The following is a 13,002-nucleotide window of genomic DNA, read 5'->3' on the forward strand; positions in this document are numbered from 1 at the left end:
AGATGTGAGACCCTTGCTCATTGCACCATCAGGATTCAAGCAAACCGGGCCGAAGACGGCTGTAATGCCAGAAACCGGTCCCCGGGAGCTTGTTTCCTTCCCAGTGTAAGAATTGGCTTTTGTAGTTTGGTTTGCCCTGTTCCCATCATGCACTGGGACAGGAACAGACTAATTTGCATACAGCCAGGTTCTGAAACTGGGATGAAGCAGTGAGCTAAAAAACGGTGTTGGATCTAGCCCTGATCTCTTGACTGGGTGAGAGCTTTCTGCTTAATTCAGAGACTCTGTCCCTCACCACCCCTTGTTGTAAATATTTTTGTCCACCCTAAGCGTGGAAGGGTATTCTCAGATGTGAGACCCTTGCTCATTGCACCATCAGGATTCAAGCAAACCGGGCCGAAGACGGCTGTAATGCCAGAAACCGGTCCCCGGGAGCTTGTTTCCTTCCCAGTGTAAGAATTGGCTTTTGTAGTTTGGTTTGCCCTATTCCCATCATGCACTGGGACAGGAACAGACTAATTTGCATACAGCCAGGTTCTGAAACTGGGATGGTGCAGTGAGCTAAAAAACGGTGTTGGATCTAGCCCTGATCTCTTGACTGGGTGAGAGCTTTCTGCTTAATTCAGAGACTCTGTCCCTCACCACCCCTTGTTGTAAATATTTTTGTCCACCCTAAGCGTGGAAGGGTATTCTCAGATGTGAGACCCTTGCTCATTGCACCATCAGGATTCAAGCAAACCGGGCCGAAGACGGCTGTAATGCCAGAAACCGGTCCCCGGGAGCTTGTTTCCTTCCCAGTGTAAGAATTGGCTTTTGTAGTTTGGTTTGCCCTGTTCCCATCATGCACTGGGACAGGAACAGACTAATTTGCATACAGCCAGGTTCTGAAACTGGGATGGTGCAGTGAGCTAAAAAACGGTGTTGGATCTAGCCCTGATCTCTTGACTGGGTGAGAGCTTTCTGCTTAATTCAGAGACTCTGTCCCTCACCACCCCTTGTTGTAAATATTTTTGTCCACCCTAAGCGTGGAAGGGTATTCTCAGATGTGAGACCCTTGCTCATTGCACCATCAGGATTCAAGCAAACCGGGCCGAAGACGGCTGTAATGCCAGAAACCGGTCCCCGGGAGCTTGTTTCCTTCCCAGTGTAAGAATTGGCTTTTGTAGTTTGGTTTTCCCTGTTCCCATCATGCACTGGGACAGGAACAGACTAATTTGCATACAGCCAGGTTCTGAAACTGGGATGGTGCAGTGAGCTAAAAAACGGTGTTGGATCTAGCCCTGATCTCTTGACTGGGTGAGAGCTTTCTGCTTAATTCAGAGACTCTGTCCCTCACCACCCCTTGTTGTAAATATTTTTGTCCACCCTAAGCGTGGAAGGGTATTCTCAGATGTGAGACCCTTGCTCATTGCACCATCAGGATTCAAGCAAACCGGGCCGAAGACGGCTGTAATGCCAGAAACCGGTCCCCGGGAGCTTGTTTCCTTCCCAGTGTAAGAATTGGCTTTTGTAGTTTGGTTTGCCCTGTTCCCATCATGCACTGGGACAGGAACAGACTAATTTGCATACAGCCAGGTTCTGAAACTGGGATGGTGCAGTGAGCTAAAAAACGGTGTTGGATCTAGCCCTGATCTCTTGACTGGGTGAGAGCTTTCTGCTTAATTCAGAGACTCTGTCCCTCACCACCCCTTGTTGTAAATATAGCAGCCCCTGGTAGGCCTTGGATGCACCTATGCCCTGGGTACCTATAGTACACTGTACAGGGGCTGATAAGGTGACCCAATATCCAATTAGTTATGCACCTAGGGTACATGGAGTCCATTTTAAATAGAGAGCAGATAGCCTTGGGCCCTGAATAGCAGGAAACCAGCTAAACACAAGGCAAAAAATCTGGGGTAACCATAGTCAGGTATCCACCCTCCTACAGTTCCCCTAATTATGGGCGTTATCCGTGATAATGCACACTCCCCAGTGTGAATATACACCCCCGATAATGGACATTGTTATGAATAAACACAGTCTCTATGGCAATATACGTTCTAAGTGCTGATAGGCGGTCCCGAAAGCCATATACGTACATGTCTCTGTTGGGAATATACATACTCCATTTTTTCCTGTAGGGTACCTTTTGATTGAGACGAGCTGAAAGCTCCTCTAGCAAAATGCAGGGCATCTCTGAAAGCGCTGAGGAAATATAAATTTTTGGTCATGTTATGTTCCCTATCGTGTACCCCACCGACTCCATGTATCAAGCTTAAAGTACATGTAACTTCCCTCCTGTGTCAGCTATGAAGACGCAAATACATTTGCGTCCAACGTTAATATGTCCTCTTTCAGACCCACCCTGAATGGGTTGAATGGTCCGTTCCTAAGTATGCCATGCCAACGTCTTTTTGTGGTGTACTTCTCTGTTTTTCAGCTCTAGCTAAGTAGGCCCTGAATTTCTGCCACCGAGCCTCTTTTCTGGCTTCTGACTCCGAGGGCCTCAGCCCAGGCTGCCTCTGTACCCGTGAACTCTGACTTACTTCCAGCGCGGCCCCTCGCGCTCAGCCCAGCCTGTTTTCTGCCAAGACTGACTTCAACCTTCGAATTATCTGATCTGCTCCTCGAAAATACATTCCTGCCTACTAGTTTAAGTAAACATCCTCTCAGCTGCAGAGCCAAAGGGCCGGCCTGTCTCTGTGCAATTAATTCAAGTAATTCATAGCCTCTGTTGCCATGCTCCCATGGAAGGCCCATGCCCCCACGCTTCTCCTGCAGACACTCAGGCGCTTATACACGCACTCTCAGTCAGTATAGAATAACTTCTGCCCCAGAGACCTTTCCGCCCAGATAGCTTAGTTCCTATAACAGCAGATATCAGATATGATAAAAGTACAAGTTGATCTGACATGCCAGACTTCTGTCTCTTTCCGTCAGTTTGAAATGTCAAGTCCCCTGCACCCTCCAGCTTCACGTCATTCACACGTCATGCAGCTGCGCGCGCATCCAAGCTTCCAATTTCTGCTGACATTGCAACATTTCTGTTAGTGCCACCCCTTTGTGACACCTATCTGTGACGTTTCTAGCACACACCTCCAGTTCACGCCTCTTGATTACGTACTAGTACCACGTGTATACTGTTATCTTGTCTTCTCTCAGCTGTTACGCCTCCTGCACTGTTGCTTATGACATGAATTAAGTATATAAGCTATGTACTGTTAATAAAATGTAGCACTCTATCCCTTCTGACACCCCTGTGGTGGTCAGAATCAGATATCCTGGTCATGACCATTCCTTTTTAAGGAATAAAACCCCTAAGAACTCTAACACCACGGACTCTGGTTTTTTCTTTCCGATCTGAGTTATTATTGATTAAGTACTTACCTGCATAGAAATTAAGAGAGTAAATTAATTATTTACGTCATTTTGGCGCCCGAATAGGGACCCCTCCCCCACCTCACGCGCCGGTTGGCGCATTGCAAGCTCTGTCCCCTGCCATCAGTTAGATGGAACCTACGCGTACCGGCAGGATTTCCTGCATCTCCCTCTGACCCACGGAGGTGACGAAGACTGCGATCAGTGCCCAGACGAGGCGGTGAGGAGTGCGGAGGATCCCGACCAGAGCCTAGCCGAAAGAAGCAAGGTCCGAGGTGTCAAGAGGCCCACCAGGTTTCCGAGGTTTTCCGAAGCTTTCCGAAGTATCGAGTCGAGTCCAGTCGAGTTTTCCGAGGCCTTCTGTTCCGTGCTTCCCGGTGAGTACCATTGCTGGGACGTATCTAGACGGGTTTGGGTACACAAGTCCGGTCTGCACTGTTTTTAGGCAGTGTATCTGTACTGTTTAGCAGTATATCTAGTATTCTGAATTTCTGCACTGTTACACCAGTGTATCTGTACTGTTGAGCAGTACATCCAGTATAGGGGGTAGTCATCTATGTTTCAAATATTTTTTTTATGTGATTAATGTCGTGGTATGAATGTGACCGTTTAATGTGCATTATTGTGTTTCTCGTATAAACTAGCTGTAACCAGTATTAAGCAGTAAGGATTGGGTATTCAGTAATAAGTAAACAAGATGCCGTTTTTCAACAAGTTAAAGCAGATAGGAACTAGGAAAGGGATACTAGAGGAAGAAATTCCTATTCCCCCTAGGGACACTCCAGGTAACTTTATGTATCATAAACATGGCATAGATGCCATATTGTATCTAGACTTATGGGCCGACTATACCAAGCATCTAGACGAAAGACACAGATGGCCCACTACCGGAACATGGGATGCCGAGTGCATCATGAAGGTAGAAGAAGCATTATGGAAAAAGAAAGCTAGACAATCTCAGAAAGACGCCATAGAATTTTGGCGTAAGGAATCACATAAGCGTGCTGAGAAAGCACTCCGTAGAGAAGACAGACTTAAAGAATCAGAAAAAGCCCAAGAAAACGAATTAGTTACTGAAGGGATCCGAGTAAAAACAGAACAAATAGACCGTGCCCGAAACAACCTTGTAAACGGTATGTATCTCGCGGCCGAGGGTACACCTGAGGCCCTATCAGAAATACCGAAAAACCTACCGCCACCATTAGTGCCAACTAAAGTAATGCATAAGACTACTAAAGACATATTCCTAAATTCATATTTAGAGGATGTAGCACCAGCTTACGCCAATCTGCCTGTTCGTGCCCTGCCTACTGACAGAGACGGGGGTGGCACTCCGCCCCCAGATCATGTTCCGCCGGTACCACGACAGACCTCCCCCGCTCCGCCAGCTCCACCACTTCCCACACCTAAAATAGACCCACCGAAACAAGGTTTACCTGATCCTACTAAACGACAAATTCAAGTCCAGATACAGACTCCACAGGGAGATAATGCCCAAGCCTCCGCTTCAGGAGGTGCGACCGCGGGTCTTCGGACCCCGCCATTAACACGCAGATTCAATATCAGGGATACGCAGAGTCCTCTCACGTTCAAGTCTCCTCGTCTTGACGCATTCAGAGAAAACATTTCCGTTTGTAGATATGATCCAGTACCCGGTAAAGACGATCTAATGATATTGGCATCACTACGGTTAAGATCTGCTACTGATATCTTGCTATGCTACGTAGGAATGAAGGACCGTCTAGATAGAATATATAAGTTTGTTCAGACAGGGAAAGACCCTGACAGTATCAAGGATGCCATGGAGAAACAGAAGGTTGACATTCAAGCACAGATACTACGGTTTTTCATAAATTGTCTAATAAGAGAACGAGATAGACCTGGAACAGATCAGAGTGAAATGGATGCACTGAAGAAGTGGGGTCAAAATATAGCTGAAGGAAAACATGACAAGGGGACTTGCATAGCCAGTATGTACAAGAAAATTAGAAAGGCAGTAATAGCAGTACACCAAAAAGGGAAAGAACAAGCTTCCTCCGAGGAGGAAGAAGAACTTGAAGAACCAGAAAGGACTACGGATACCATAGCGTATGTAGGTAAGGGAACTTACCTTAGGAAGGGCATCCGTCCGGAAAACAAGAGAGTTTTTCTCTCTGCTTTAACAAATCCGAATTCTTCTGAACATCAGTTCCAGGAAACTGATAAAAGGCTTCGAGACCGAATGGGGTACCATGTACTAAATTCTATGGACGAACAGGAACTAGCCCGGTCGGCCTTGTTATGGGCCGAAAATCCAGATATATATAATGATGATACATTAGCGCAAACATTCTTGAACCTCTCCCCAGACGAGCAGAAGCTGGCAGGTGTATACATGATTCAGCACCTCCTCATCAAGTACAGAAACCATCATTCCGATCCAGGCCCTTTACACGAAACATTAGAAGCACTACTTATGGACAGATGGAGAGGTTTCAGTACCAAGTTAATACAAATAATTATAGAACAACGACATAAATATAACACCTTCATAAGCTCTGAATATGTTCCCGCCCGCCTCCAGAAAGGAAAACGTACCACTTGCAATGTGGTAGTGGCATTGAAAGTCAGAACCCCTTACGAGAAGTACACCCAGTTCTGGGTGCGGATCACCTCTTGAAACGTGTATATGTACACACACCACTGACTAAGTTAGAACTGTTAGAAATGAAGAAACTAGTTCCGTGTCATGATAAAGACCCTGCAGGTTTTCACAGAGAGCTTAAAGACATGTTACTAATGGGGGATTACACGTATGATGATATCATGAAAATGTTGAAGGTGCTGTTGCCCACGGGCATTTACGAGAAATTAAAGGAAAAGGAATGGGTGGTGGGGGACACAAAGATTTCATGGGCAGAAATAGAAGACGAAGAAAGCAAACGGGTCCCAGGGGTAGGCCTTGGGGAAAAGACTAAAGCATTACCCGGTTTAATAGTACAGGTCCTGCCAAGATTATTGACAACTAGAAAGGAAGATTGGGACGCCATCTCGTCCTGTAAACAGAAACAAGATGAAGATACTAGTGACTTTTATTCGAGATTCGAGAAATGTTTCATTATTAATAGTGGTCTCAAACCAAGTAGCGAGTCATATCCGCATCTTTTTGTATCAAAATTAGTCGAGAACTCCCTACCACTAGTTAAAAACCGAGTGTACAAAGTTGAAAGTACTTGGCAGGCAAATACGCCATCCCAGATGTTACAAATGTTACAATATCACCAGAACAGGATTAGAGAAGAACAAGATCAGGAACAGAAACGCATGAAAGACACGAAGATGAAAATGTTAGTAGCACAGACGGTCCCAGCCGACGGTCAGAGAAAAGGTGGGACCCAGACAAGTCACCCTACAGCTCCCGTTAAAGGGACATGTAATTACTGCAAGCAGCCAGGTCACTACGTACATGAATGTCCCGTCCTGAAACATAATATAGCAACAGGTAAAACTAAAGAAAGACCGCATCCGCCTAGACATGACCATGGGCATCAACAGACCTCACAGAGCGAACAGCCAATGCAGAACACACAGTCTATGCATGCTCCATCCCACACAGCGCAGACAGTAGCAGTACCACAGCCACAGCCCATTGCCGCGACTCAGCAAGTTTCGCAACAGATGTATCAGTATGCCCAATCTGCATATCCAGATTACCCCCGATATACATGAAACAGCCTAGAGAGGGAAGGTGGCCTGCCTCTTATTGAAATTCCTGTAGATCAAGAAGGTCCTTATGTACACAGTCACGTATTGGGAAAAGACAGAAAGTTTTTAATTGACACAGGGGCAAGTCGCACCACAATCAGCCATGATGAAGTCCCAGGGGCACCCCTCTCAGGCTCACAGAATGTTTCCCTTGGTTTTTCAGGACAGCCTATTGTAAATGAGGTATCGCAACCCGTTCCATTGGCTGTGGGTCCATTATCAGCATTAAAGAGCCCTATCACCTCTGCCTTTGTGGGACGCCCTGAGCACAGACGCACTTTGCAGCCACAGCGGCATTTTCCTGGACACCGGCTAATACTCGCCGCACCCGCTCCGCGGGTGCCGCTTCGACCCTTGGACACCGGGTTGCACCGAAGGACACCAGAAGGCTACCGGGTGAGTGTGGTCAGCGGGGCTGCGAGCGTGCAGGGGACTCCATTGCCCAGGAGTCCCTGCAAGACCATCCTCCAACTTCCGGTCCGCTCTCCCCGCTGCCGCCCCCCGCCTCTCTGCAGCATTAAAGAGCCCTATCACCTCTGCCTTTGTGGGACGCCCTGAGCACAGACGCACTTTGCAGCCACAGCGGCATTTTCCTGGACACCGGCTAATACTCGCCGCACCCGCTCCGCGGGTGCCGCTTCGACCCTTGGACACCGGGTTGCACCGAAGGACTCCAGAAGGCTACCGGGTGAGTGTGGTCAGCGGGGCTGCGAGCGTGCAGGGGACTCCATTGCCCAGGAGTCCCTGCAAGACCATCCTCCAACTTCCGGTCCGCTCTCCCCGCTGCCGCCCCCCGCCTCTCTGCAGCATTAAAGAGCCCTATCACCTCTGCCTTTGTGGGACGCCCTGAGCACAGACGCACTTTGCAGCCACAGCGGCATTTTCCTGGACACCGGCTAATACTCGCCGCACCTGCTCCGCGGGTGCCGCTTCGACCCTTGGACACCGGGTTGCACCGAAGGACTCCAGAAGGCTACCGGGTGAGTGTGGTCAGCGGGGCTGCGAGCGTGCAGGGGACTCCATTGCCCAGGAGTCCCTGCAAGACCATCCTCCAACTTCCGGTCCGCTCTCCCCGCTGCCGCCCCCCGCCTCTCTGCAGCATTAAAGAGCCCTATCACCTCTGCCTTTGTGGGACGCCCTGAGCACAGACGCACTTTGCAGCCACAGCGGCATTTTCCTGGACACCGGCTAATACTCGCCGCACCCGCTCTGCGGGTGCCGCTTCGACCCTTGGACACCGGGTTGCACCGAAGGACTCCAGAAGGCTACCGGGTGAGTGTGGTCAGCGGGGCTGCGAGCGTGCAGGGGACTCCATTGCCCAGGAGTCCCTGCAAGACCATCCTCCAACTTCCGGTCCGCTCTCCCCGCTGCCACGCCCCCCTGTTCGACCCGGCTACCTATTTATTTTCCTATCGCTACCGCAGCGCGGGACGCAGCGCCGGGGCGAAGACCGGGCAAAGAGCGGGCCGTTTGAGGCCGTTCGAGGTCTGAGCGGTCTGGTCTGGGCCCCTTCTCTTACACCCTCGTCTTGCATCCTGGGTTCTGTGTTTGCCTATTCTTGTTGCCCGGGTTGCTAGCCATAGTCAGTCCACATGTGTACCCGCGTTACACGTAATAGGGCGGCCAAGGGAGGGTTGGTCCATAACGGGCCTATGGACGACTTCATTACGCGGACAAGCAAGGCGATAGATCATGAAATCAATAAATTGCAAACTAGAGTGTCCCTTGACTTGGAAGCGGCTAGGAAGCTGTCACTCGAATTTGCTTCCCATAAGAAATCCTCCCTTGGACACATAGCTACTGTTATTTCCCCTAATCGCACTTCTATTCGGGAGGGCGTCTTAACGCTGGTTGATGTTCACGATATGCCTGTTTTGCCCATCCCCTCTCCACCTCTAGGTTTACCTGCTCTGCCTGACGGCCCGCCCATTGCTGAGGGTAACCCTCTTGTTCCCCCCATCTCTTCCCCACAATCCTTTGATACATCTCTGGCCTCCACTTCATATGGCGGCCTCGATAACATCCCGGTGAATTCCAATAAGAGAAAACGTTCCCCCAGTCCAACCTCCCCACGGAAAAAAATGCCAATGCAGGGGGTCAACCTGTCCACCATTGATAATACAATAGCTGTTGCTAGTCCGGTTACGCCATTCTCCTCCCCATTGGTTCCTTGTGGCGAAAATATCGTGGGGCAAGTCCCTTTAGATCCTGGAAGCACCCTACCACCTGAGAGATCAGACCCGGGTTGGACTAATCAAGAAGGGAGGGAGAGGGAATTTATAGGAGTGGTTTGGGAGTCTCTAAAAAATCTTCTATCTCCCCTGGATTTAAGGCTTTCTCGTATAGAGAACAATCTCCTTGAGATGGAGAAAAGCATTATCGCCTTGGCCACTCTTGGCCTGAGAGGCCTTGAACGACAGGGTCTGATTGACAGTAACATGGTTACACAGGTTCCTACCCCACCTCCCACAGCTATCCCTGGTTTGCCCCCTAATCCCACTGTGCCTTGCCCTACCCACCCTATTCCCAAACCCCGCACTAGGAGTCTCATTACTGTAAATCCGCCCCCCAGGCCAGGGCTAACACCTTAAATGCTCCAACAACACAATCTCATATTGGCACTACATCAGCTGCACCGAGAGTCCAGAACTCAGTTAGCTCCAGTTCCCGCCCTGCCCAGGCCCCTCGGAACAACACTACATCAGCTGCACCGAGAGTTCAGAACTCAGTTAGCTCTAGTTCCCGTCCTGCCCAGGCCCCTCGGAACAAACCCCCTACTCATTCTGCTGGGGGTCCTCATACCAGGAGTAATTTTCGAGGAGGTTACATCGATCTTCCTCCTGAAGCAAATGATTATATGGTGGTTTTGACGGGTGTCCCAGAATTAGAGAATGGCCAATACGAAGACCAGCATTCCCTACGCAATAAAGTCATGCATTGGCTTAATACTTATAGACCTATCCCCAATGGTAGGAGGAGTAGAGTCTTAACGACACGAAGAGTTCCGTGGGTGGGTACCACGAGGAAATCGACCCCCAGTGACTGTATAGTCGTAACCTTTGATGATGTGTATACGGCCAAACATATCTGGTCTCCTGGGAACCAAGACTGGGGTTCCTCTATTGCTCCGAGGCCTTTGTCATTCTTCTATCCCCCCCGTGCTGTATGCCCGCAGGGGGGTTTTTGGCCTACAGTCCCCCAACAGCCTAGTTGGGGATACCCTCCCAATGTGTATAATCCAAACAGTGGCTGGCTTGGAACTGTAACTTCAAATAGGTTTGGTAGCCTGGAGGATGTCGACTGACTCCTAACGCCCCCAGCAACAGCACTACCAAGTAATCCCAATGGTCTTACACTGGAGGCGGGGAGATCGTCTTTGGCGACTACCGTGGGTGTGATTAGTACTGCCCCTCCGACCCAGTCTTCAACTCAGGTCCCCTTCATACAGGATCTGGTGCACCTTCCCTCAGTTGGTTGTTCTCCTACTACTCCCCTAGCCTTAAACTTGATTGCCCCCGATGCCTCGTCACCTGCAGCTTCTCTCCAATCTTCCAGGGTCGATGATATCCATGTCACCTTTCCAGTTTCTGAGCCACAGTCTGGTAAGACCTTGGCAGGTGTTCCCCAGCTCAAAATCCTAAGCTGGAATGTGGCAGGGCTTGCCCGGAACTTTGACAAACCTGATTGGATTTCTTTCATGGAGCCTTTTGGGATCTGCCTCCTACAAGAAACTTGGTGCCTGGAGCCCGTGCACAGGGTCGGCTTCACGACCTACTCTGTGCCGGCCTCCAGGTCCAAAGGCAGTAAAGGCCGTCCTTCTGGTGGCCTTCTCATCTGGGTTAGTGTATCGTTGGGGCTCACAGTAAAACATATAAATTCCCCATCCCCAGATCTTTTGAGACTTACTATCCAATGCCCGGGGGGCAAGACTCTAGAGCTTTTTAACCTGTATTTCAGGGGGGCCAGGGCGGGGAACTCGAGCCCCTTGTCTTTAACTGGAGTTGAAGAGGAGCTAACTGGCTGCAACATTGACTCCTTCATTATTCTGGCCGGGGATTTTAATTGTTGTTTCGAGCCTCTGGCCAGTGATGACATTTTGGACACATGGGAGGACGATGCCAAGAGAGGCATTCCCTTGCTTGCTCTTGACCCCATTAAGAAATGGACACAGAATGCCATTGATATTAACGCACTTTGCTTGGAATACGCCCTCAGAGCCACTAATGGCCGTTGTAAGTCAGATACTGGGGGTGCGCACACATTCAACAGGATTGGACACACCTCCAGAATTGATTACGTGCTGTTAAACTACAACTTGTGGGAATATGTCCTTGATATGGTTGTCCAACAATCCACGGATAGTGACCACAATCCCTTGGTCCTCTCGCTTGCTCTCCCGTGGGACACAGGGGCCACAGCACTATCCCGGCTAACTTGGAAATCATCCCATGAAGTTGTTCCATCTAACTGCGGGAGGCGATTGAAGTGGGCTAAGGTTGCTTCTGATGTTACAAGAATGGCCCAAGTAAAGTCCATAATGATGGAAGCTAAGTGTATCGCAGGCACGCTGGACTCTGACACCCCTATCCTCGTGCCATTTGTGGAGACCATTGTATCACTTAGTAATCTTTTCTTGGTTCCTGAGGGGAGGGGGGGGGTCCAAGCGGAGAAATGAGACTAGGGGCAGAGATCAATGGTACTCCCACGCTTGCCGTCAAGCAAAAAGTGAGCTAATCCTGGCGGTCAGTGCTAAAGACCCGGCTTTGATTTCACTAGCTAGGAAAAACTACAAGAAGACCCAAGCTGTGGCAAAGGTCACGCACGAAACTAACTTCTGGAGTGATTTAATGGAGGCTGGCTCTAGAAAGGACTCAAGGGCTTTCTGGGCTCTGATTAGAGGCAGGGACAGGCCTGTTGACTCCCTGCTAACATGTAATATCACAGGGGAAGTTTGGTTGGCCCACTTTTCTAAACTCTACTCTAACTCCTTGGGGGTTTTGGGTCCAAGTAGGGGTATTAGTCATATGGTGTCAGATAATAGCTCTCATCCTGGCCCCACTTTTTCATCTAGGGAGGTGGAAATAGCAATCAGGTGTATCGTCCCCAATAAGGCGGCAGGCCCAGATGGAGTCCCTGGCGACTTGCTTCGTAGCAACGTAGAGGTCTGGAGCCCATATATTGCTAAACTCCTGAATGAGGCAATGGTGGGTGGTGGTTTCCCGGATTCTTGGAGGGGTGCGGAAGTCGTCCCCATTTTTAAAAAGGGCTGCAGGGACGACCCTGCCAACTACCGACCCATAAGTCTGCTTGATTCCACCCAGAAGGCAGCAGGGAAGGTAGTTTTGGGTAGGATCTTGCAGTGGGCCGAGGAAATGCAGGTTTTGTCTGACTTTCAGGCCGGTTTCAGATCCGGAACCGGTACGATTGAGCAGACATTCCGTTTCCTAATGCTTTATTGGAAAGTGGTCAAACTGGGCAAGGGCAGTCTGTATCTCGCTTTCATCGATTTACGGACTGCCTTTGACCTTGTTCCACGTAACCAACTGTGGGCTGTACTTGAGGGTATGGGTATGCCCGCGTACTTGTTGGCCTTAACTATCAAATTCCATGAAGGCAACTTTGCCCAAATTAGATGGGGTCAGCAGGGCCAAAAAACATCTCGGATTCCTGTTGACAGGGGCGTCCGCCAGGGGTGTGTGCTAGCTCCCACCCTGTTTTCTCTATATCTAAACGGAGTGGTAGAGCACCTTCTCCAACTACCAGCAGATGCTCCCTCCCTGGCGGGCAGAAAGATACCTACGCTCCTGTTCGCAGACGATACCCTGTTGATTTCGAAATCCCCGAAGGGCCTCCAAACCCTGTTAACGAGGTTCCAGGGCTTTTGCGACACAAGGGGCTTGG

This window comes from Lissotriton vulgaris, chromosome 1_1 (assembly GCF_964263255.1).
Source record: "Lissotriton vulgaris chromosome 1_1, aLisVul1.2, whole genome shotgun sequence".
Taxonomy (NCBI): domain Eukaryota; kingdom Metazoa; phylum Chordata; class Amphibia; order Caudata; family Salamandridae; genus Lissotriton; species Lissotriton vulgaris.